Source organism: Macrobrachium rosenbergii, chromosome 16, assembly GCF_040412425.1.
Source record: "Macrobrachium rosenbergii isolate ZJJX-2024 chromosome 16, ASM4041242v1, whole genome shotgun sequence".
Classification (NCBI taxonomy): Eukaryota; Metazoa; Arthropoda; class Malacostraca; order Decapoda; family Palaemonidae; genus Macrobrachium; species Macrobrachium rosenbergii.
Window position 1 is genome coordinate 54,349,120 of NC_089756.1, and position 25,358 is coordinate 54,374,477.

At 35.3% G+C, this 25,358-nt stretch overlaps 1 protein-coding gene across 1 annotated transcript in view; it reads left to right on the top strand.

The window, feature by feature from the left end:
* Positions 1–16,828: 16,828 nt before the first annotated feature.
* LOC136847441 (uncharacterized) overlaps positions 16,829–25,358 on the top strand; it is a 761,967-nt gene continuing 753,437 nt past the window's right edge. The window contains exon 1 of the mRNA XM_067119137.1: positions 16,829–16,910. The gene's annotated coding sequence lies outside the window, so the exon portion shown is untranslated. The remainder of the gene's footprint in view (positions 16,911–25,358) is intronic.

Here is a 25,358-nt window from a genome sequence, read left to right on the forward strand (position 1 = left end):
GTATAGATCGGCGTCCATGTATTACTTCTGATTTTTTTTTACCATCCACAAGTTTTAGTTATCGGTATTCACTTAGGAGATTGCTTCTTTTGTAACAGTTGCAAGTTTTCCTTTTATGATATTTGTTGTTACGTTATTATCACCTCCATGCCGTGCTTGCGTAAATCATCGGCAGTATTGATTTTATCACTTCTGAGGCAGGTCTTCCTGCATCATTTCTGAGATTGGTTTTTATAAACAACTTGCAAGATTGATTTTGCCATCAGGAAAATAGGACTTTACAATACATAAAAAGAGTTTTATGTCTCGCTTGCATGACTGATTTTTATGTATCCTGGAAGAATTGGTGTATCACCTACCCGACTGTTGTTATATATTTTTACACGAATTAACGCCAGTCACTTACCGGATTAATTTTAATTCATTATATATGAGACTGAGTTTTATATATTATATAAAAGTGAGATTGCTGGGAAAGATACTAAATGTGACGGAGCTGAAGAGTATCATTTTGCTTGGCTTATAAGATACATATTGATTTTGGTGCTAGAGTCAGTTTCTTAATTCGTTACGTAAATTAAAGTATAAAAATAGATGCGAGGAATATTTTTGGAGGCTTACATACAATATACTTGTAAACACACGATTTGCGAACAAAAAGCAGGCATGAATATAATATATATATATATATATATATATATATATATATATATATATATATATATATATATATATATATATATATATATTACACACATATGTTAAATGGGCCTGTCCCCAGGTCAAATAGGGCCACCTTTTATTGCTGTATCTGTTTTAAGAACAGAATCAAGCATCTTGCTTCTCTAAGATGTCTGTGGTAGCATGGCTCATCCCTGGGTCAGCAAATGCCTTTTCCTTTGTCGTCTTGTCTCACTAAACCTATCTTTACACAAAGGTCTACTGGAATTAAACACTGACGTATAAAACTAGATTTTATTTGCAAATTTAACGAAATTGATGTAGCAAAAGTTATGGTTATGAAATGGAGTGATTCACATCCCCTATCAATGGAATTCATAAGTGGAGGAAATACTGCTTCACAAACAATCATATTAATAATTCTATACTAAGCAATACTAGTGAATAACACCCTGGTTATCAAATACAGTAATAAGGTCAGAATGATTCTAGACCAAAATAAAATGTCATATATTATGTAAAATAACACCACTTCCAAAATATTTGTTGTCTCAGGATAAATCCAGAATTACTGTTGAAAGAAACATCATATATGAAAACCTGAAATGGTGTTAAAAGACATTTATATTCAAAACAGAAAAATGCACAGTGGAACAGGAAAATGCACGTAAGGGAGACCCAGAGGTATTTCACAGCAGCAGTATTAGGTCTTTGTATCAAAAATATCTGGAAAGAGATAAGTGTTCATGAATCATGGTACTCACTTTCTATGGCGACAGTAACAGATTTTCCAGCAGCGATTTTCCCACACTTCACCACTAACCAAAACAGACCCAGTCTTGTAATGCAATCCTCCATCCCCAGAGAATATACTGTGAGAGATCGCACCCGTGCACACACATACACACACACACACCTCACTGGAACCTGGACACTTCCGGCGCCATCGGTTCAGTGTTCAAAAGATCACACTGTCTCCATGCGCTTGAATCGTGACAGACCCAAATGCATACGTCAGATCCCACTGTTCAACCGTGGAAACCTTGATGTGTACACAACGGTCTATATGCAATGGATGTGCCTCTGCTAAGCTGGCACAAAGTTCGATAAATACGTAATACACACACACATTATATATATATATATATGTATATATATATCATACATACATACATATGTATACATATATAGTCGTGTGTGTATAATGTGTTTATGAGTGTTTGTGCATGCGAGTGTTTTATGTGGTATTAAACATATTTATAGTGCACTTTTTTTTTTTTAAAAGTAGAGTTGAAATCAGTTTCTGTTCATTCCTGACATAGGTTATTTCCGTCTTGAAACTGTACGGTCTATATTTTGCTTTTGTAATGGGAAGGTTCACTCAAAAACAAAGTTCTCGTCTTCCCCAGAAATATGAATACTAACTAAAAATTTATGCTATCGCTGCATAATATAAGTATAATTCTGTGACTGTACACAAGAACTGATAGGTTTGCCTCTTTTAAATTGTGGTGGTCTTTTGAAAGTCACAAGAAACAATCAAAATTTCAAAATGAGGAAAACACTCCTCGCCACTAATTGAAGACATGGTCAATACACTTGGTGAGGAGCCTCCTTCTGAATCCAACATCAAGAAGTGGTCAGCGGAATTTAAGTTGGACATAGACAAAGCCAATGATGAGTTTGGTCGTGATGTTCAAAAACATCAGCTGCCGATGAACAAGCAAGATAATTTCAGCTGCGTGGCTCTCCAACAGATAACCAAGACTGCAGTTACCTGTACTGGCTTGGGGCTCTGTTTTCACTAAAACTTTATGGAATAAGCAAGCTGTCTGCACTATGGGTACTCATTTTAACCCTTTAACACCAGACATGGGTGTATCTTACCCGATGGTGATGACTTCATTGCTATTTCGCATAGAAGCAGGTGTGCGAGAATGTTGTCGGTCAGTATACCTTCAGTGTGAGTTGAGACATCATAAAGGTGAGGTGTTTCGCTGTGATTCTCTGACAGGTCCATGAGGAAAACACGTGTTTGGGTGCAGTGTACCCTAGTTTAGTGACAAAAGTGTGTGAACATATCAGGTGTACTGTGCTCGAGTTTATTGATAGTGATATCCGGGGTTCATCATACCCTAGTTTAGTGATATACACCTGGCATATTTTTGGATATATTATGCCCGAATTTAGTGACTTTGTAATAATCGAGGGTTCACTGCACCCGAGTTTAGTGAGTTTATACATGTGTGTGTAATTTGTTTTTGTGTTATTTGCATGTTTCTCTGATTTCAGGAAGATATTCGTTTCAGATAACTGTTAGCAACAATTTATAATCATAAAAATGCCAGGTGTGCCTAAGAAAAATCCTTCTGAGGATGAAATTGAATATATATGATGGGTCTTTGAGCCCCGCCCCCAAACCTCCACCGACTGCATTTACACCTAGGGTAAATTATAATGGTTCAGGGTTATGCCTGAAACGTTTAATGTTTTTGCCATTGTCTTTTTATATCCCTTTGTAATCATTTAGAGTGGGTTTCACAGGCTTAAAAGCAATATTATTAAAAAAACAGGTTAAATATGGTGTACTAATTATAGTGTTTCCTCCGCCTCTCTTCCCTACAGTATACGCATTCTTTGGGTGATGGCAACCCCCTGGGAAGGTCTAGGGCCAGTTTGGTTAACGTCCGCGGCGCCGTTTTTTTTTTTTTTTTTTTTACTTTTTTTAAATTATGAAAAATTTTTTTAATTTTTTTTTTGCTACCTCATTTATTGATATTAAGACTTTATTTTTATGTTAATGCAACAGACGATAGTTGCAGTTCACGAGGTGTAGTTTATTTTCAGTATATTTCCATAATATTTTTTTTTCCAAAATCTGGTATGATATTCCCATGTTCAGTGAATTTGAAACAGAAATCAATGTTTAGTGTTCAAGGGTGTTGACACCAGAAAAGAAGCTGACCTCAGTGATAACGTCCAAAACACTTGTCTCGTTTATAGGCTGACCCAAATAATTATTACAAGGTTACCACCTTCACCTGAACCAAATATTCAAAGCAAACGCGGGAAGCTTCATAGATCTTTTCCATCTAAAAACGAGCAAGTTTTATCTGTCGACAAAGTGGTGTATGTGTTTTACTATTTTATGGATGTTATCGTGATAGAATGCATAGAAAATGATCACAACCATAAATGGGGAATATTCCACATCAAAAATACGAATGATAAAAAAAAAGACCAGTTAAGTAAATCGTAGAAGTTGATAACTGAAGGTTTGAGTTGTGGCCTTATGCTCAGGATTCAACATTTCTTCCACGACGCGATATCAGTGCTTGAACATCAATGTACCAAGTACATTGAAGTTCACGGGGAATATTTTGAAAAATGCTAGAATTTTCTTTTTTAGGTGAGACTCCGAGTGGGGACAAGAACTTTTCGGATGACTCTCGTATGCTTCTTTATATCTGTTTTACTTTTCCTCTGGCGTTCCAAAGAGGAGTTCATTTGGGTCTCTTGAAAACCTAAATAAAAGAAAACTATAAATAAAGAAAAATTAGCTCTTCCAAGTTTCCCCTCAGTGATCGTCCCACGATGGCTTTCAGAAATCGTCAATGGAAGACTAACGATGATATTATAGCGCCGAATTTTGGCTGGGGAAAATAAATTGATTTTACGAATACACAGATTCTGCCATTTATTCCTTTTTGGCATTTTTATGTTGGTTTGAGAATAACGTCCGACCCGATGAATCTAAACTTGATGGAAGTTCGCGGATTCGCAGTGTGGCCCACTACTATCCCTTTGCCAACCCCCCCCCCAAAAAAATACATATAAAAACAGGAAGTTAGTTAAATACGGAGCATTAACTAAGGAATTGTCATTATAGGTTTAACAATTTTTCCCAAATCTCTATTTGATTATTTTTCTTTTCGAGTGTTTTCTTGTCTCCGAAATGAAATGTTTATATATATATATATATATATATATATATATATATATATATATGTGTATATATATATATATATATATATATATATATATATATATATATATATATATATATATATATATATATATATATATAGAGGGGGGAGGAAAGAGAGAGAGAGAGGGAGAGAGAGAGAGAGAGAGAGAGAGAGAGAGAGAGAGAGAGAGAGAGAGAGAGAGAGACGTACGCATACATAGATGTCTATACTTAAGTGCATATGCAGTTAATGTCGTGTGGTTAGCGTTTTTGTTATCAACTTATCTCTTTTGTACACTGCAATATTTTTGGTATATCTTGAAATGAAAAATATCACAAATTAACACTACTTCCACGTATTGGTTATAGTTAAATGAATTTTTGTTTCTGTAAAAATTAGAATTTAAGTACTTTTAATGTACAGTTTCCTAGAGTCCTTGATCACCTCTCTCTCTCTCTCTCTCTCTCTCTCTCTCTCTCTCTCTCTCTCTCTCTCTCTCTCTCTCTCAGCGTGTGTGCGTGTGCTCGGATGGTTGTTTGCGTGATTCATTTCTTCTACAAGTTATCAGGCTAGATCCTTCCTTAATTGTTTTTGTCCACCGGTGATGATACAACGTTAGCTAAAATTTCAAAAAAAAAAAAGGGGGTGGAGGGAGGATTGGGGGAATTAGAGAAACGAACTAGTTCTGTTTGTGTTACTTCCGCTCTCCATATTTTTACAGAGACAGAGTTTGATTTATGTTAGCCCCTTATTCTTCTCTAAACTAACCGTTGTGTTTTTGTCGTAGAATTAGTAGTAAAAAATCCACGGAAGTTTGACAGCCGACGGTGGATCCAGAGGCCACGAAGAGACTGGAGTCAGGTCTGGTGGAGGACTCCCACCCGATATTGATTTTTCCGTCCATTCTCTAGACCTCTCCTTTATAATTTCCTCTTCTTTTCTGTTGTTCGTTTTGCCTTCCACCCATTTCCGCGTTTGTCTCTGCAGACTGTTTCTATCTTTTCTCATGTTCTCCTTTGCATTTTTAGAATTTTTTGTCTTGTGGCTAAATTTTCAACATTAAATCTTTTTTATGTTTAGGTCACTAACATTTTACAATATATCGCGCTTTTTTTTTAAATCACTGGGTTGACCTTTAGTGCAGTTGACCCTTAAAGATTTCTTGTTATGCACAGTATTTTTATTATTTTTTATAGTAAAGTAATACTAATTTTTACTATTGGAAATTCTTTAAAGAGAACTTCGAAACGAACATTGTGAATAATTGCAATGTTTTTTTGATGTTTAGGCGTGTTTATTTTAGCCAAACCTGTTCATTTAAACTGGTAAATTGAAACATTTTCTGGTTTATGGTTTTATGAAAAATCCTTATCACAGAAATAAGTCTTAGACGCTTTACTGTACCAGAATATATTGTTCTACAATCTCTTTCTCCCGGTCTGTAGTAAATTGAGTTTTCACCAGCGAGTGAATGAAACTAAAATAATACCTGTTATAAAATCGCTCTCGTATTGATTTTGCTTTAGATAGCAGGAGAGAGAGAGCGAAAGAGAGAGAGAGAGAGTATACTGACTTGCCGCGCTCTGGGGAAAAGAAATTGATTTATTATTTCTTTCTTGCTCCATGGCAGCAATCAGGGACTGTTCCCTTGGCAATTTGTCCTTTGATAGCGGTGCTCCTGGTAACGATTTGCTCTGATGCAAATATTGCATTACACGGTTCTTCCGAAAGAGAAGGATAAAGTTAACCCGCAGCAGCTCGGTCGGAATCTTTTTCGTACACGGTTCCCGGGTAGGTTTTTTCCCGTTACTTAGTTATTGCGACTACAGTTCACTGAAATTAGGTATTCTCTGTGTTGACTTGAATTTAATATATATTTTCAAAATACACAATCTAAAGAAGAAAGCTACATATTAATTGTGCATATTTCAGTTTTTTGTAGTATGCCTTTTGCGTTATTTTTTCGGTTAAATATTTACGTGTTGCTCTTAATTCTTTATTTTTTATAAATTCACTCAGATCACTCTTATTTTTATATATAATATATATATATATATATATATATATATATATATATATATATATATATATATATATATATATATATATATATACGTGTGTGATTGCCGAACAGAAAATTTATGGCCTCAAATTTGATTAAGAGTGTTGTGGTTGGTAGGTCATGGAATTTAATTTTTCCCCATAAAAGTCATCCTTAGTAGATGTGAAGAGATATTGTGATGTTATTGGAGATCTTCTGTAACCCAGACAACCAGATGATGGCCTCATTCACAAGAGAGGAGAAAATATATAAGCGAAATGACCCGAAGTAGCTTGAAGGATGTGGTGAACCTTTTGGCTGAATGGCAGAGAAAGAAAAGACACTTAACTCGTTAGCACCGCTATTTGTTACCGAGTAGGAGATCATATCTCAAAGAATGAAAGAAGATTACGTCTTACTGAATGAAAAGGGATTGTGCTTGGTGAGGGAATGAGGATATTTTTTTTTTTTTACTGAACGGAGTGCCACTTCTCATATATTGTGCTGACAGGTGATTTAATTTGTACCAAATAGAACTTAATTTATTCTGGCTGGATTACTGATTACTGTGTAAGTGTTGATGTAGGATTTGTGCTGATCTCCCGTACAGTTTTTGAGGTGGCAAGTGACGCGAATTTGTTTATAGTGCGCCTTGACCAATCGTATCAAGTATTCCAGTGGACAGTGTTTGAGCTCATTTCTTGAATTTAGTCTTCTGTGGTAACATGGCTCTTGGTCCCGATATAACTCTGTACAGTGTGATAATAATACAACTGTTATTAACTTAATTCGCTCTCCCGTAACACTCAGTATTGCTAGTATTGACGCTGGAAAGGACTGTTTGGCGATTTTGTTACTGATTTCTAGTATAACCAAGGTTTTAAATATTTAAAGCCTCCTGCTCTAAACTTCTAGCTCTACCATTATTGAAATATTGTTCTCTAAATGAACCTAACCAAATTATCTCGAAAGTCGTGTTTAATAGAAATAAACTCATTATTGGAAGATTTTAACTTGAAATTTGTTACTAAATTCTTGAGGTGATGGTGTGTGCTACACTTTTCTAGTTTGCCGTGTGATAATTCTGTTTTCAGTTTTGGCGTTTGCTACTTGTTTTAAGTTGGTGAGTCAGCATCTGTATAATTTTGAGGTGGCGGGGTTCTATGCCTTCTAGTGCCAGAGACTGGTCTCAACTTCCATTTCTGTTAAACAGGGTAACTGTTGCGAAGTAAAATAAGGGTTGCAGTACAATATAAAGACATGGGCTTCCATGCTCCAATATGCTCAATTTATTTTTATCCGATGCATATAATATATATATATATATATATATATATATATATATATATATATATATATATATATATATATATATATATATATATATATATATATATATATATATATATATATATATGTGTGTGTGTGTGTGTGTATGTATGTATGTATGATGTAGATAGATAGATAGACAGAGATAGATACATATATATATATATATATATATATATATATATATATATATATATATATATATATAATATAGATACATAATATATATATATATATATATATATATATATATATATATATATATATAATATAGATACATAATATATATATATATATATATATATATATATATATATATATATATATATATATATATATATATATATATATATATATATAATATATATATGTGTATATATATACATACACACATACACACATGTTTTCATGTGTATTATTTGTGTTTTTCTCACTCGTGTATTTCACATATGTTGGTTTCATGCAGTGGAAGTTTTTTCGCAAATTTAGTCTCCATTTGTCCTTTGTTGTGAGTCATAACAGTAACTCATTGTGAAGAAAGATAAAAGGATCGAATTGAATAAGGTTGACTAAGAGAAGATCGTGCCATTGCGAAGGTGTGAAGATCGTTTCTTACTGAATGAAGAAATGTTTCCCTCCCTCCCATGCTTGTCTTCTCATTCTTTACGGGCAGTTTAATGTACTTATCGCGTGAAGGAACTTGTTGGATGTTGCCGAAAATACATAGTTGTTCTTAGAAAACGCATATGATCGTCTTTTATGTTAATCGCACTCCAGGAGCAACAGGTGTTCATTCAAGCGCATAAACATGTTCTTTGAAGAGAACATTTCCTGATGGAATGGGTGATGGCAGCTTGTGACTCCTTTCGTAGTATTGCGTGTAAACTCCGTAGATTTATTTCTAGGTGTTGGCTGTATGTAACTCTTGAATATTTCTTAGAATTTATGGAGGTAAATTATTTTTATCTGTTTAAAATTGACATACTATAGTATGAATCTTCCTGTCAGTAAGAGTCGTTGTGCAATAAGTAACAGATTTAAAATTGTGGTATAAAGTAACATGACGAGGAAAAAAAAATTTGTACTGCTTCCCTGAAGTTTTTTAAACCAGGAATTTTATCGGAATATGCAAATGAATATTGCCCTAAAGTAAATTTATGTAGGTTTAAGTCTGCGCTGTCCTCCTGAGTTTAGCTTAGATGTCAGTCTTTACCGCACAGCGATGTATACTCAAGTCATTTTGTGTACAAGCGCTTGCGCACCTAGGGTAACAGTGGTAAGTTACAGAAATTTTTGAGGTTGCTAGGCCTAATTACCATGATTTTATTCCGGAGAGATTACTTTTCTAGGAATCGGCTGCTGTTAATAAGGGAAAATATGCCTAATCAATGTGGAAATTGGGATGTAGGGTAATTTGGGGATGGTAAGCTGCTGTATCATTGTCGTAAAACATTTCTCTCCTGGATTCTAGGCTTTGGACGCCTTCCCCTTACTCTTGTATCCTCCTGCTTTTTCTTTTTTCCCTTATTTGTGTCGGCGTTTGGTATCAAGAAGTTTATGCAAATTTGCATAAGTTGGTTTCTAAATTTGAATGTAATCTGTACTTTATCCAGATCGACGGTGTATTTTTTGTAGTTACTCTTTAAATTGTTATTCAGTATATCAAGCTTGTTTTTTTCATGGTTTAACTCTTCATTTCATTTTTGAACTTATCATCCGTATTTTACTTTTTTTTTTTCAATGTTACACAATTAGATTAACTCCCCTGAAGTAACCATGGAACACCCGCCATTTGCTGTATGGAAATCAACTCTAACCTAATTGCTTTGATTCGGTGACTTTTCCACTAAGTCTTGGAATTTTATTCGTGTTTTCTATAACCTTCCCTTTTGCAGGAGGTTGTTGTTCACTTCCCTCCGGGTTTGAATCCCAACAGATTTTTTAATCTTTATTTTTTGTATACTGTTTTTAGTCCTCAGGCGTCTGCTTAAAAACATTTCCTCAGTGAGAAACATTTTTTAAAGAAGAATCAGTTCTTTGAAGAAAAAGAAACATCTTTGCAAGCTTGATTTTTAGGAAGCGAACGTCTTTCAAATAAAAACATTAACCATATAAAAACATGATTTTTTTAAAGAATTAATCACTTCCTGAAATATAAAAAGACTTTTAAAAGAGAAAACAAGAAACATTTCGATTTTTAAAAGAGAGCCACTCCATCCAATACAGAAGCAAAACATGTTTACAAAAAATAAACGATTATTAAAACAAAAACCACCCATTCACCAGTTTAATGTCATCGACTATCACTAACCCGTACCATCGACTTTCGCTTGAAAAATCACCTCTTAAAAAAAGAAGGGAAAAAAAAAAATAGGAAAAAGGAAAAATTCTACTTCCACCTCACTCACATCTCTGATTCTGGTGCGTTGAATCCGCGACTGTAAACATACCGGGAGGAGTGAAAACGAGTATTTGTATCGATTGTGTGCTAATGCGCCATCAGTAGTCCTCGTTTGGGGGGAAACGTGTGTGCATATTATCGTCGAGCGGCAGAAAATAAGCATCGTGAAACTGTTGAAGCATTTGACAGCCAGACGTAAAATGCATTCCAGATAACCCGCTTCCCGATAGACGGATTCAGACCACGCAGTGGTGCGGCTCTCTCTCTCTCTCTCTCTCTCTCTCTCTCTCTCTCTCTCTCTCTCTCTCTCTCTCTCTCTCTCTCTCTCTCTCTGACACACGGACACACACGCACTCACATTTTTTCATTCCGCCAGTACAATTCTTTTCCTAGTGAGGATGCCTTTTTTCTCTCTCTCTTTTGGTTCGTTTTTTCGTAATATTCTCTTTCCTGTGGAATCTTCGCTATGAAGACCCAAGATTTTTTCTCAAATTTCCTTTTTTTGGGAAAACTTGATATTATCAAATATAAAATTATTTTTTATTTTTAGTCGATTTTATTTGCACCGAAAGACCTTTTTTGGTGGAGTTCGTTTTTTTTTTCTCAAGAAATGCGGTTATGGTTCCATTTGAATTTCTCTATTGAATATGTTTACTCAAGTACGTTTAAATAGAACTTCTCAGAAACTGTTTACTTGCATTCACTTCCGTTTCTCACTTGTTAATAATTTTTTCCCAAGCACCTCTTAGACATTAGTGCCCTAAACACGCTTGTATTTTTACTCTTCTGCCTGAAGCCCTTTGTTCCATCAGTCAGACTCGCCTGGTAATCAGGCCATTTTACTTTTTCGTTGCCATAGTATTGTTAGAGGAATTTCCGTTCTTGTTTCGAGAAATCCATTTCTTGTGTAGTTTGGAGGAGGGCAGTAAATCCTCCATTAGGTTCGGAGAACTTGCCTAAAATAACTTATGTCAAGCAAGTGCGGCAATGCAGCGTATACATATGTTCCGAGAAATGGTTTTCCTCCGAAAAGATTAATTGCAGTTTACTCAGGAAAATAACTTGGGTGAAAAACGCCGGTATGGCTGTCGCGCTTTGCGTACCGTTTAAGACCGGTCTTTGGTTATGAAGAATGATGTACATACATCAGATGCATTATGCTTCTGCACATTAATTTGTAGGTCAAGCCATAATTTGTGGGTTGAGTATGATTTCCACGTGGCAGTCTGGATATATGTGTTCCTTACGTATACTATCTTTGATTAATCTCTCTACTTTGGGTTGCAGATTGCTAACATTTTGTTTCAGACTTATCTTGAAATCATTTATTAGTTTTATGCTGATTTTCATGTGTATGTTTATACCAGTTTACTTGTTTGGTCAGAAGTTACGAAATATTTAATTAATTAATTCTGCAATTGTATCGTACTTCTATTACATCAAGTCCATCAGTAGATGTTGCTGTGCATTTTCATATTTAATTTTTTTGATAGCTGAACGTGCTTTTCATTGCCTGTGTTAAACTGAGAAAAGTAAATTATTTGCACCTTGTGTTTTATAGAGGAGGTTTTTTGCTTTATAAGTTTCTTTTGATCACTTTCTTTCTCTTTCATATATTATTTTAAATACATTTCACTTGATTGGAGCAAGATATACAAAGCATGTTGAATAGAATGCATCATATTTGTAGAGAAGTTGGAACTAGAGATAATTATATGAAAAACAGAAGTAATGAGAACAGATTATGCATAAGGGATAAAATAACATTATTCGGAGAAAGAATTAATAATGTTGAATCTTTAGCTACTTAGCTACATAAGAGCAGTGAAATCCAATACTGGTTCTCACTGGAAGTGGAGTTGAATGAAAGACTGTAAAAGGCAAATGAAGCTATGGGCAGCCTGAACAAGGTTTGGAAATGAAACAGACTAATATTTCGTACAAACATGAGATTCTACAATAGTCAAGTACGATATATATTGTTTTGCGGACATGGATCATGTTGTTTTTAGTGAAGCTGTGTCAAAAAGATTGTCGATTTGAGAATACAAAGTATATTAAGAGCCAGATGGCAGTATAGGCCAAAATATTATACCTTAAAGGAAATCGTATAGGTTACATATATACTGTAGATGAGACAATGAGGAAAGGGAATTGGAGATGACTTAACTGTCCTTCGCATCACCCCAGGCAGAAAAGTAGTGGTAATGTCTGCTGGGATCCTTTTGCAAGAACTATACGTACGTGGATGATGAATATGAGAAGGGTGGCTAAGGATGGGTGGAGATTTGTAAAAGATAAAGCACAGGAAAGAATGTGGTGAAATATCCTGAGGCCCTCTGCGTCGAGCGTTATAGGCTTTGATAATGATGGTGATGAATCATATTGCCAGTTATATTCTTTACATTGCGTTCAAATCAGATGAACAGAGGCAAATTGACCTTCATTTTAATTTTTTTTTTTTAGCATTGGTGTTAGATTTTTGTACTTACTGCCCATAGGATCGACCTCGGGTGTCTCAGACCTATTCTAGAGCTATATACTTTATCTTCTATATACACACACCTCTTTATACCAAGTACACACACATACACAAGACTTCAATATCGTGGTCTATAGCGAGGATAGTCCTAAAAGACCCATAAAAAGGAAACATGAGAGGAATCCAAAACATCTGCGAGGCAGTGGATCAGAAACCCAAAACAACAACCCACCTAACTAGGAGGTAAAAATGACTTCGGACTCGAGACAAAAACGCTTGTTGTTTATCCAACAAAACTTTTACCTCGTCAAGAAAACTAGGTCGATGAAGCGTGCACGCCTCAAAGGCACAGTACGTGAATCCATGACCCTGACTCTTAAGGATGCTACATTTAATCAACTTGAATAAATAATAAAAAATGGTTTCATCGAGATAGCTGAGAGGTAATGAACCAAAATGGAGCATTCTTAAAAGTCAGGGTCATGGATTCACGTACTGGACCTTTGAGGCGTGCACGCTTCATCGACCTAGTTTTCTTGACGAGGTAAAAGTTTTGTTGGATAAACAACAAGCGTTTTTGTCTCGAGTCCGAAATCATTGTACCTCCTAGTCAGGTGAGTCGTTTGTTGTTTTGGGTTTCTGATCCACTGCCTTGCAGATGTTTCGGATTCTTCTCATGTTTCCTTTATATGGGTCTTTTAGGACTATGCTCGCTATAGACCACGATATTGAAGTCTTGTGTATGTGTGTGTACTTGGTGTAAAGATGTGTGTATATAGACGCTAAAGTATATAGCTCTAGACTAGGTTTGAGACGCCTGAGATCGTTCCTATGGGCAGTAAGTGACTTGGGCCCCCTTTCTGACAATACTTTGGTGCTTCTGTTGATGTAAGTAAAGTCGACTGTGGTGGGTCACAGCCAGTGTAGAGAAGAGCGTGTGTTAGTAACTTCTCAAAAGAGAGATGACGCGACAGTAACATTCGTTGTTATAACGGTATATATAATTATGCCCTTTTACTTAGTACTTACTGATGTCTGTAAATTTGTTATTCCTAGATTTATATTTCATTTTACCACCAATGTTTTGTGACAAGAATTTCTATATTATTAGTAATAGGTTATTCGTTTTAAGGGGCCGAGGTCTTTGTAATTAAATCTGCATTCACGAAATATTTCACTGCTAATGCGGCTAACTTTCGCAGCTTTGTAGTTCCATAGTAGGAAAGAGTTTTCCTTAATCTTTTTTTTTATGAGTCGAGTGATATCAGAAAATATGAATATGAAATGGACGTCTGGTCATGTTTCACTTAAATAAACGAGAATCGTATAAGGTACCTAACATACTTCTTTACGGATTTCATCATATTTTCCCCGCCCAGGTGACAACCTTACATAAATTCTAGTTGTATAACACGTGTGGAAGCGTAAATTTCTGCTCTGACTTTTCGAGTTTAACGAATTTTGAAGTAATTTGTCTTGAAGTCCAAATGTGCGTGAATGTCAAGTGGACCTCACGCTCACTTCAGCAGCCCACTTGCCTCCATTAACCCCCATTTGCCCCCAATGACCCCCATTACCGTTTACACAAAACTTCCCCTGTTGTAGAAGGAAAATCGACCAAATAATTGTAAATCACGTACAACCTGAATGGATCATTCCTTCACCTTGCCCCGAAAAAGAGAGAGAGAGAGAGAGAGAGAGAGAGAGAGAGAGAGAGAGAGAGAGAGAGAGAGAGAAATATTCTTAATTGAAGAGGGAAAAGAAAAGTTAAAGAGAAAAAGGACATGTGGTCTTTGGTAGGAAAGCGCTAGCGAAGAGGGAGCTAGAAAGGAGAAATAGTGGGTCACTGGAGGGCGGGAAATTGTGGCAGTTTGGGACTTGGCATCCGGAAAGTTTTGGGGGAGAAGAAGGACGATACGAGGCACAACCGCACGGGAATGATAGAGGAAAAGAAAAACAGGGAATAAGAAAGAAGAAGAAAAAATACCCTGGAGGAAATGGGAAAATTTGAAAGGAAGTGGTAGAGATCAAGTGTGAATCGGGAAAGAAGACATTACTGGAAGAGAACAAGAAAGAGGAAGAGAAAAAGTTCACATACGATGGAAAAGGGGAGAGAACAGTTACAAACGAAGTGGTGTGATGGTAGAAAAAAACTGGGAACGAATGATATATTAGAAAAGGATAAAAAGGGGGAACGGAAATGAGACAAAAGAAGTTAGAGGAAAAATAAGACAAAAAATGAAGGGGCCGGAAGTCATCGCTTTTCCTTAGTATGATAAGAAGAACGGGGGAGGAATCCAAAAGAAAGAGAAATGACAGATGAAACAAGGAAACTCGGTCGTTACACGCAACGTAAAAAAAAAATAAAATAAAAAAATAAAAAAAGGAGAAACGTCTCCAGAAGACAAATTTAAAATGGTGCAAAAGAAGCCGTGGCGAAGACGGGTGAATTATGAAGGAGGAAACTTGTGGAAGTAAAGAGACTGGGACAGGGAATGGAAATCCATTGAAGGTATAAAATGGAAAAGGAGCAGATATGATGGATTTTAGGCCAGGTAAAAGAATAAATTAAAGCCAGAATGGGGTTGGGTGAAATTTGAAAAAATAAAAATTGTAATTGACAAAACCTTAATATTTTTTTGTGAAGAGAATGAGAAGTTAAAAGGATGTGGTAAGAACAGTCAGGGTCAGTGGACTTGGTTTGGTAGGTTGAGTTCAGAGGTCTACACCAGGCCTGTTATGCCCTGTAACACCTTATCACAACCAACCATTAGTGTCGGTTCAGAATCGGCGAGGAAAGAGGAAAAATAAATGAATGCAAAAAGATTACGTTTTTAGGTGAATAGATAGCCTAGTTCGTCTGTAGCCTTACAGTTTAATGGATATAGAGCAGATGAGGGGTGAGGGGTCCGGTATGCATTTAGACCATCATTATTCCATAGTAAGTTATTGCCTGATCGCCGTCAGTTTACTTGAAGCGGAATGTATGCAAATGTTGTAATTTGGACAGATTTTGGGAGTCATCATGTACCTTTTCATTTAAAAGATAAGAGAAACTGAGATTAAAGGAAAAGGAATAGGGCAATAGCAATAAGAGAGAATGAGGAAAAGAAGGAACTGGACGAGATGGGTTTTGGAGGAAAATAATCGTAACCACAAATTAAGATGAACGGATGTGTGACAGCATTGTTAAGGAATGACAGAAAGACAGATAGTAATTATAGAGAAGTTTGTGTCATTCCGATAGTATATCTTGGCCTATGCAATATTACCTAAAGTTGATTGAGGATACTATGACGCGCATATCTGGTTTGCATTTCATAAGCGAACTTACATTAATGACGAGACTTGCCTGGCACAATAACAGTAAATATCTGTCGAAGATCTAGTGGACCGTTCCGGGTATCAGTTACTTCAATTTATGAAGCAAATCGTGGATGCGTTTATTACTGATAAGGATATTCCGAGTTTAGCGTTTTACTGATTCATAACTTATCCTCTTTGGCCAAAGTTTGCAGATTTGTTCCAGTTTATTTCGGGAGTTCCATCGTCTGGCCAGAACTTCTGTATTTGAAGTAAAGTTTATAGATTGTTGCAGATTATATCATTTTCAATTATGTTTTTGAAAGGGCTCGAGTCTCGGTTTTCATATCTGTTCTATATTCTATTTTGAGTAACTTAAAGCTAAGTGCTGAATGGCATTTGAATAAATTTTATGGCCTTCTGGTTGTCAAAGTTTCGTCAGAGGATTTAGATGTTTCACGGTCCATATTTTTCAAACCATAATTCAGGATTGGAAAGTTGTGAATGGTTTGTGAAATATTAAGTAAAAATGTACATTTGAAAAACCGAAACTCAAAATGCTGTCTGAATTTTGTTTGATAATAACATGTGTCTCACGGTTTTTTTTTTTTTTATTATTTTTCAGGGTAGTCTCATATAGCGTTCGTGTTAACATTCCTACATATAGCATTCCTGTTCAAATCGCACATCATTAACTTGCCTTAGGTGAGTGTTTTTATTGATTATTTTTTATCTCCCTCAGGATGATAGACCATCTTTTAGTTTTTTCTTTCGGATATAATATTCTCCTCACATTGTCATTTTTTTTAATCCTACGACAAGAGCCGAAATGCGAGTCATTGTATTGCTTTAACTGCTTTACAGTCATCTTCATTATTGCTTTCAACGTCGCGTTACGTAAAGGGTCAGTGAAATTCCGCCATTCATGTTTTTCCTGTACTTTATCTTCCATAAATCCCCACTCATCTTCAGCCTCTCTTTTCGTAGTTGACATCTAAACAGGTCTGGAATTCTAACTCTTCTGATTCCAACCAGGAGCCCAACTGACACTATCAGGTACTGTGCTCCCAGGGGTTGTGCGAAGGACAGTAGCCTACAGTAGTACGATCATATCCGATAATGATAATTTTCTGACTCTTATTATTGTTGATTTTTTGTTGTTATAGAAAGTCTTTTCTTTTACTATAAATAATTTTTTTTTTAATTTTATCTTGTTATAAATGATAGTTTTCATAAACACGACTCCGAGAGGCCGTTTTCTGTTATGTCGTAGATACTTTACAGAAATCATGATCCGTTATTGTCTTTGTCTGCCTTCTTTCTTTTATGTGAAGGCCGGGACGGGACATTTGATGCCCTTAATTAATGCACTCGTAAAGGAATAGGAGGAAAGACGAGGAAAACAGTAAGTGTGGTCTAACTCTTATGCTTTAAACTCATGGAGTTTGTTTCTTCCGTTTCTCTTGGAACATTTTGTAACTGGAGGAGCAGATGTGTTTTGAATCTTATGCATATGAGTCTAGTTATTGTTAGGATTTGTTCTGTTATAATCTTATATATATATATATATATATGTATATATATATATATATATATATATATATATATATATATATATATATATATATATATATATATATATATTTATATACATAATAATGTATGTATGTATATGTATATAATTACATTGAGCCTCTTCTTTCAACAAGGGATAGCTCCTGGAATATAACAACTTAAATCTAATTACTTTTACTCCTGCTTGTACAGCAAAAACTTTGCCACTCTGGAACTCCCTTCACATTCACTCCTACATTGCAGATATTCTTTCGCTTCCTGGATGTTAAGACCCTTCCTTTCTAATGCCTCTTTCTTACTATCTATCCTAACCTTTCTAGGTCATCCTCTCCACCTTCTTCCTCAAAAAACGTCAGAATTATGCAAACATTTTCTCCAGCCTATCATCGTTCATTCTTTCCTTATGACCGACCCATCTTAAAATACTCTTGATACATCCCTTTCACCGTAACCTCTATATGTATATTATATTTATATATATATATATATATATATATATATATATATATATTTTTATATATATATATATATATATATATATATATATATATATATAGAGAGAGAGAGAGAGAGAGAGAGAGAGAGAGATGTAATATATAAACACGCTTACATTATGTATATATATATATATATATATATATATATATATATATATATATATATATATATATATATATATATATATATATATATATATATACACTGTATATATATAGATATATATTATATATATTTAGATATATATTATAATTAGATATATATAATATAATATATACATATATATATATATATATATATATATATATATATATATATATATATATAAAATTATAAGAGTTCTCACCTTAGTTTCAAAATAGAAAAGACAGAGGTTTTCTCCCTCATGTAATAAATAACAAGATTGCCGCTTAAAGTAAAAAAATTTTCAGACGCTGGTAACATAAACAAGCGAAGAATTCCAGAATGAAAAGATAAGCGATTATGGCGGACTGGTCATAACAACAGATTAAGGAATTCTTAATCTCCAGATGTCATTCCAGGAAAGCAGTCTAGTTCTTGCTGGGTGTTTGTTTGTGGCCAGGGGAGTTGATTCTTGGTAAATATTTAAGCTAGTCTCAAACCTGTTGTCGAAAGTTTGCTTAGAAAACAAAGTGAACAAAGTGGGTCGACTAACTTTGTTTTTCTTCTATACTCCCTTGCATATAAATGACCGAAATTTCAAGTGGAAAATTGCAAGGCGTAAATAATGTAAGAATTAAAAAGGCAACTCTTAAAAAAAATATATTAAAATAGTTTACGGTAGTTAGTTCAGTAGAGAACGCAAGAATAAAGTTTTTTTCTGTAGCCAAATTACTGTCGAAATTTTTATGCAGATGAATATTATCTATTGCCATAGTGTTTCTTAAAGCTTTGTGGACAAATTTAGGTAAGAAATTCACCAGATTCATTCTGGTGTTGCTGTACTTTGTAGCATGCAGACAGACACAAGAGAGGCTGCCTTGCAATGAATGAGGTCACTTGTAGAGAGAAAGCATTACCCATAATGGAGAAAGTACTGATAGCAAATACCTTTAATTTATGTCCTATTTAGAGGTAAAGGAATTGCACACTTCTATACATACGGAATTTCTATTTTCATAGTTATAATCAATTTTGTTAGCCCATTTCCAATCAGACAGAGATCCAGCACAGTCGACTAGGCATGTAATTCACTGGTTAAATCAACAAAGGCATGCAATGGATTTTGTAGGAAAAAGGACCCAAGCGACAGATCAATTTAGACTTAAGGCTACTTTTAGAATATTAAAGATAATGTACTTAGACATTAAATTAAAGGACTACGGTAATGTTTGATACTCGATACAGACCTCTACTAAGAGAAGAGAAGAGGAGTCGGATATGAATAGTCTCATCTATTTTAAAACATTATTACCATGATTAGAGTATTTTAAAATTAACACAGTAACTAATCTTTCTTTCATTGATTCTTCATATGTGTCAGCGATGTTTAAGGCAAGTTAAGATTCCAGGTAATGAAACATGCCCAGTAATGACAATTTCTCTCTCTCTCTCTCTCTCTCTCTCTCTCTCTCTCTCTCTCTCTCTCTCTCTCTCTCTCTCTCTCTCTCTCTGTTTCAGATCAGATGATAATGAAAATGATGAAATAAAAAATAATGAGTGAGTAGAGCCCAAAGCACAATATTCTGGGGATCTGATTAAAAAAAAAAAAAACTGCTCGGCCACTGTTGTATAAGAGGGTAGATTCTTTAGGTTATATGCGTTCATTTTCAGCAACATTGCCTTTGACCTCTGGTGGTTATGAATCACCACGTCAATAACAGTGTGTTCTACGAGAACATAAGGAGTCGGATATGCCTTACTTTGTTCTGTTTTTCGTTTCCAGCTCATTAATAAATTAAATAAATGAAGGAAGACCTCCGTCGCACGTTTTAATCGATTTGAATCTGTAGAACCAAGCCTCGTATTGAGGTCATTAAGATTAAGAGATAATGATTTTGCCGAATATGAGACAAGTACAAAAAGCTTATCACGGAGGAAGTAGGTTATGCATGGGCTCACTTATAAACTGGTTGCTTTGATGTGGGTTGTCTGATGGTATAATTGGACTATGTCGTGTGTGGTTAATATGGAACCTTTTATTTTTTTATTATTTAATAGTTAATTATTTTTTCCTTTATTTGATTGGTTTTAGAAATCGGATGCCTAATGTACTACAAGATAGCTGCCGTTGCATGTCGTGTCGATGTTTTGACGTTTTATTTATTTTATTTATCATATATATATATATATATATATATATATATATATATATATATATATATATATATATATATATATATTGTGATTTTAATGATGGGTAACGCCTGCTACATAGAACGTTAATCTTGCTAATACCCGGATTTTAATATATCAAGGTGATCACCATTCCTGTTTCCAGCGTTTTTTATTGCATTATGAAGGGTCCTGCTTAGGCATAATATCCTTTTCATCTCCCCACCATAAAATCTGCGTAAATTTTAGAAAAAGGGATTTTTCGTATGAGGGTGACGCATCGTGTTTCTTTTCCTCATTGTATACCATTGGTTGGAATGTAAATTAATGTTGGGACAGCCATCAATAGGATTGTTTGCATAATGTTGAGGGCTGTGGATTTTAGAGAGAGAGAGAGAGAGAGAGAGAGAGAGAGAGAGAGAGAGAGAGAGAGAGAGAGAGATTTGTCCCTTTGTTGCTGGCAACGGTCCAGGAGGGCCAAACAACAAATTCGGGACAACGACTTCCTCCCCCAGTTCTCTTCATCTCTCACAGGTCTTTCGATTAATGAAAGTTTATTCCTTGGAGTTATTAAAAACTTGTCATATATTTTTCCATTAGAATGATTTAGGTAAAGTCACGAGAGCGTCAATCATCTTAATAATCTGGCGAGGGTGTTTTAACCTAATAATCTGTGACTATTCTGAAGACGTCTTTTCAGGATAGTTGTAATAAATGATCGGTTATGTTGATTTATCTTTTTTTTTTTTTGGTATGATGATGCTTTTGATGCTGACACGTCTTGAATATAAAATGATGTTGTTCATATCATAACAGCATTCTAAGCTATTGTTAATAGTGTTCTTGATGTTGTAGGTGGGAGTTATCGATAATACATTACTTTTAATGGTCCTGTTTGTAAAGGTAATTTGTTATCTTTCAAAAAATAAATTATATTTTGGACAGTTATTATTGATACCAATATTAACAGCACTTTTAATAAACATCGAAGCAGCGATTGAAGTCGTAGCGGTATTGCTTTTGTTATTTCTGTTTCACCTTGGGAGATTTGAAAAACGCCCCCAGTGTTTTTTCCATTCCTCGATGTTTATCACCTCCCTTTCATTCGAAGAGTTTCCAATTTTTCTTCATCTTTCTGTTTCTTTGGCTTTCGTCTTAATCTATCTTTTCTTTGATCTTAGTCTTTTTCTGTTTCTCCGATCTTCGTCTTTTAAGGGAAGAATCGTATTTAGGTAGGTATTCCTCCGGGAATACAGCATTAAACTTGCAGACGATTATTCCCGCCTGAATGTGAGTCGATTTAACAATGCCGTGAGAATTTATGCACACTGAGTGGCCCCAAACCCCGATACAAGAAGTCTGTTGGGCGTGGGTTTATCGCCCTGCCCTGTAAAATACCGTTACCCAAACTTGCAAGAGATCGCAGCAACTTGGTGCAAGCGGCAGGAGGCTTGATGAGGTTCGAATGCTATGAGAGTATTTGGGTTTATTTCATACTGCTCTTCCCTGAGGTTCAGTGATGAAATCGTTGCTCTTAAAGGCCGAAGTAGGCAAAGGACCCGCGCCTATGTGCAGAAAAATAGATTAATGCATTTTCGGTCAGGAGAGTAATCGTTCCTATCAACTTTTTGTTCTGACATTTTTTGTAATGAACATTTTACCGTGTTTAATCGTATTCATACTCATTCGTTCTGTTACCTTTCCGAGCTAATTGTAACTTTCTGTTGCTCAAACCAGGCTCTGAAGGTCTCTTGAAAGTTGCTAACAATTGATTTTTTGGAATGAGGTTACTAGCCGACCATACCAATACTGATCCCTTCCGTTGAATTCATTGTTCAATTCTGATTTGACTCCTCTTTTTAGTGATCGACAGAAATACAATAGGAAAACTCAGCGCAAAGTCGAAAAGGAGCAGAGTAGATCAGAATAATCCCTAAAGAATTTGTATTTCAGAAGCTTGGCAACAAATCCAAACATTATTCGTATTCTTGTAGAATTTATATTGTACGCACAATGTATCCCAATGTTTTACTCTGGCCGAAATTGTAATTATCACTGCAGTTAATGTATTATAACGGGATGATTTTACCCATAATGTATGGATTATGGATAAGGTAGTTAGGCTTAACAGATCTTGTGCATAACGTTACTTAGCGTATAAGGCTGGGAAATGACATCTTTATAGGGAATTGTTCATGCTGATTGCTGTCAATCTTTCATAGCATTTTTTACTTAATTACCATAGAGCTTGGGAGGAATTAATTGACCTCAAAGAAATTAAAGAAACTACTTCCATAATGAAAGCGTTTGACCATTATTGGTAAAATTATATATTTTAAATCAGGTACATTGTTTGCTTAAAACAACAGTACTTCAAGTCCTTCCATGGGAGTAATCCATTCTTTTGAATCTTTTCGAGCTGCATCTCCATTCTGCACTGATAGTAGACATTACTGGAGCGTTCCCTCGGTACCGATGTTAATCCGAAACTTCTCTTTGAAAAGGATATTGCTGGGAATGGTATTTGCCCCATTGCTTGTGAACCCTGTTGGTTAGACTTAGTTTGTGCATTGTTTTAATGAAGCACCAATTACTTATTGTAAGTTATGGTTACGTCCTCCCAACTCTTAATCAAAGAATTTGTCATTTTTCCAATAGGAACAAGCGTATTATTTAAAATTTTGTTGTATGAATAATGTAAGCCAAGGTTACTAATGCAGGACTTTGTCTGTTGGTCATATTCACAGAACCTATGTAAATACGACGGCCCATATGCAGTTAACTCTGCAATTTTTAATTCCTTAATGTTTCTGGATACATATTCAATTGAAAACAGTGTATATGATTTTGTGATTAATCTGTGCTTTACTATAAATGCAATGGCCCACCACGGTACCTAAGCAATATTTGGATGAGAGAAATGGGCTAGAAGAAAGTTTGTTCCTTTTGGTCAGAGTAAAGGTAATAGAGGTACACATAAGAAATGTAGGGACATACATTACGTAGTATACTAGGGAAGGTGTGTCACAGGAGTTTGAAAGAGAAAGTAAAAGAGGTGAAATAAGGATTGATAAGGCTAGAGCAGCGACAGTTTAGACAAGGAAAAAGGTTAAGGAGAGCAAGTGTTAATTATGAAACAATTATCAGAAAAGTTTGACAGCAAAAGGAGAAAATCGTATGTGTCAAAATTTGCCTTGAAAAAGCCTACATTAAAGTTGATAGAGACGCAGTGTGGTTGATGTTGAAGTAATTTGTTGAGAGCGATTAAAATTGTTGCTGTGTTAGAATGAATGTAAGAGAGAGACTAGTTAGGAATACTGGTGCATCTAAAACAGTGTCATCTCTTGGCTGTGGAATATCCTTATGAATGGAGGCATATAAGAAATCAGAAAATGTCAGTTGAAAATGGAAATTTGTAGGATAAGAAAAAATTTTCATGAATGTAATGTGGGTTTACTGATGTTTGCAAGTGAATGCAGTAATGATAGGGGATAGTGGTGAAGAAATACAGCAAGTTTTAAAAGGGGTAAAGGGAGAAAGTTATAAATGAATTTGAGCTAGAGTAAAGTTACGAAGGTAACTGTAAACCAGGGCGATGGAATTTGGTAGTAAATGTAACGAGTAATAGGAGGGTGAGAAGAAGTTAGTCACAAAATAGCTGAAGCAAGGAATGACAGAGAGTATACTGAAAGGATTGAAAGAGAAGAGGAGTCATGCTGGAAATCAAAGTTGGATTTTATGGAGGTATTTGAGATTCTTGTGTAAAGAAGTCTGGCTCTAATGCAAATGAAGAAAGGCATTTCAAATCGTCGATGTGAACTGTCTTTTAAATTTCCTTTTCTTTCATTCATCACCACGCGAATGACTTATTTGGTCCCAGTTCTTGGCCTGTGGCCTAGACCTGGCATTTCATCCTAATCCTTCGGACCAGCCCTGAGAGATCTGATAGTCAGCTCAGTGGTATGGTTAAACTATTTTGATAATAAAAATGAAGTATGTATGTAATCCTGAAAACCTAAGAAAAAGCTTTGATATTACCCTCCGAGACCCTTCCAGACAGCACAATGTGTCAAGACTGCCCCAGAACCCTCATAAAATACTTGTATCAAGGAAAAAGTAATAAATGGATGTGAGACTTGGAAAAATGGAGGTGAAGGGTGTATAACACGGAAGTGGTGGGAGAAAGGCTAAGATCATGGATTGGTAAATTATGTTGGAACAGAAGAAGAAACTGCTTGGAAGGTGAGGATACAGTATGTGGAGGGGTGATTACGTGAGCTATGTTGCGCCTTTGTGTAAATTTGAATGATGTGGACGTTACTTGCTCTGAGGTTCATCCTTTACTCAGCATTTAAAGGATAATTGGGGGAGCTACCACCCCCTGCCTACCGTTAAGGAAAAACGTTGCACGGTAGATAATAATATCTTAGTTTCGTCTTATGCAAAATGAGGACTAATATAAAGGTTTTAGAAGGAAAACGAAAAACTGAATGTGATGTATATTTGTAGGTGACCATAAAATATTTCAATGGTCAAACAATTCAAACTTTTATGACCATTTGAATAGAAAAAACAAATTAAATCGAGTAACCGCTTATCGTGCCCGGGCTTTCCTTCCTTAGGCCTATCGATAAATCAAGGGAAACGCAGATTCAAGAGTATGGCGTTGTCCAATATGTGAGGGCAGAGGTTGAAATGATTGCTGCTCTCGGTTATGCAAATGAACACTGCACGAGAGGACACATAACTGCCCTACACATCTGCACATATGTTCTCTTCAATCTT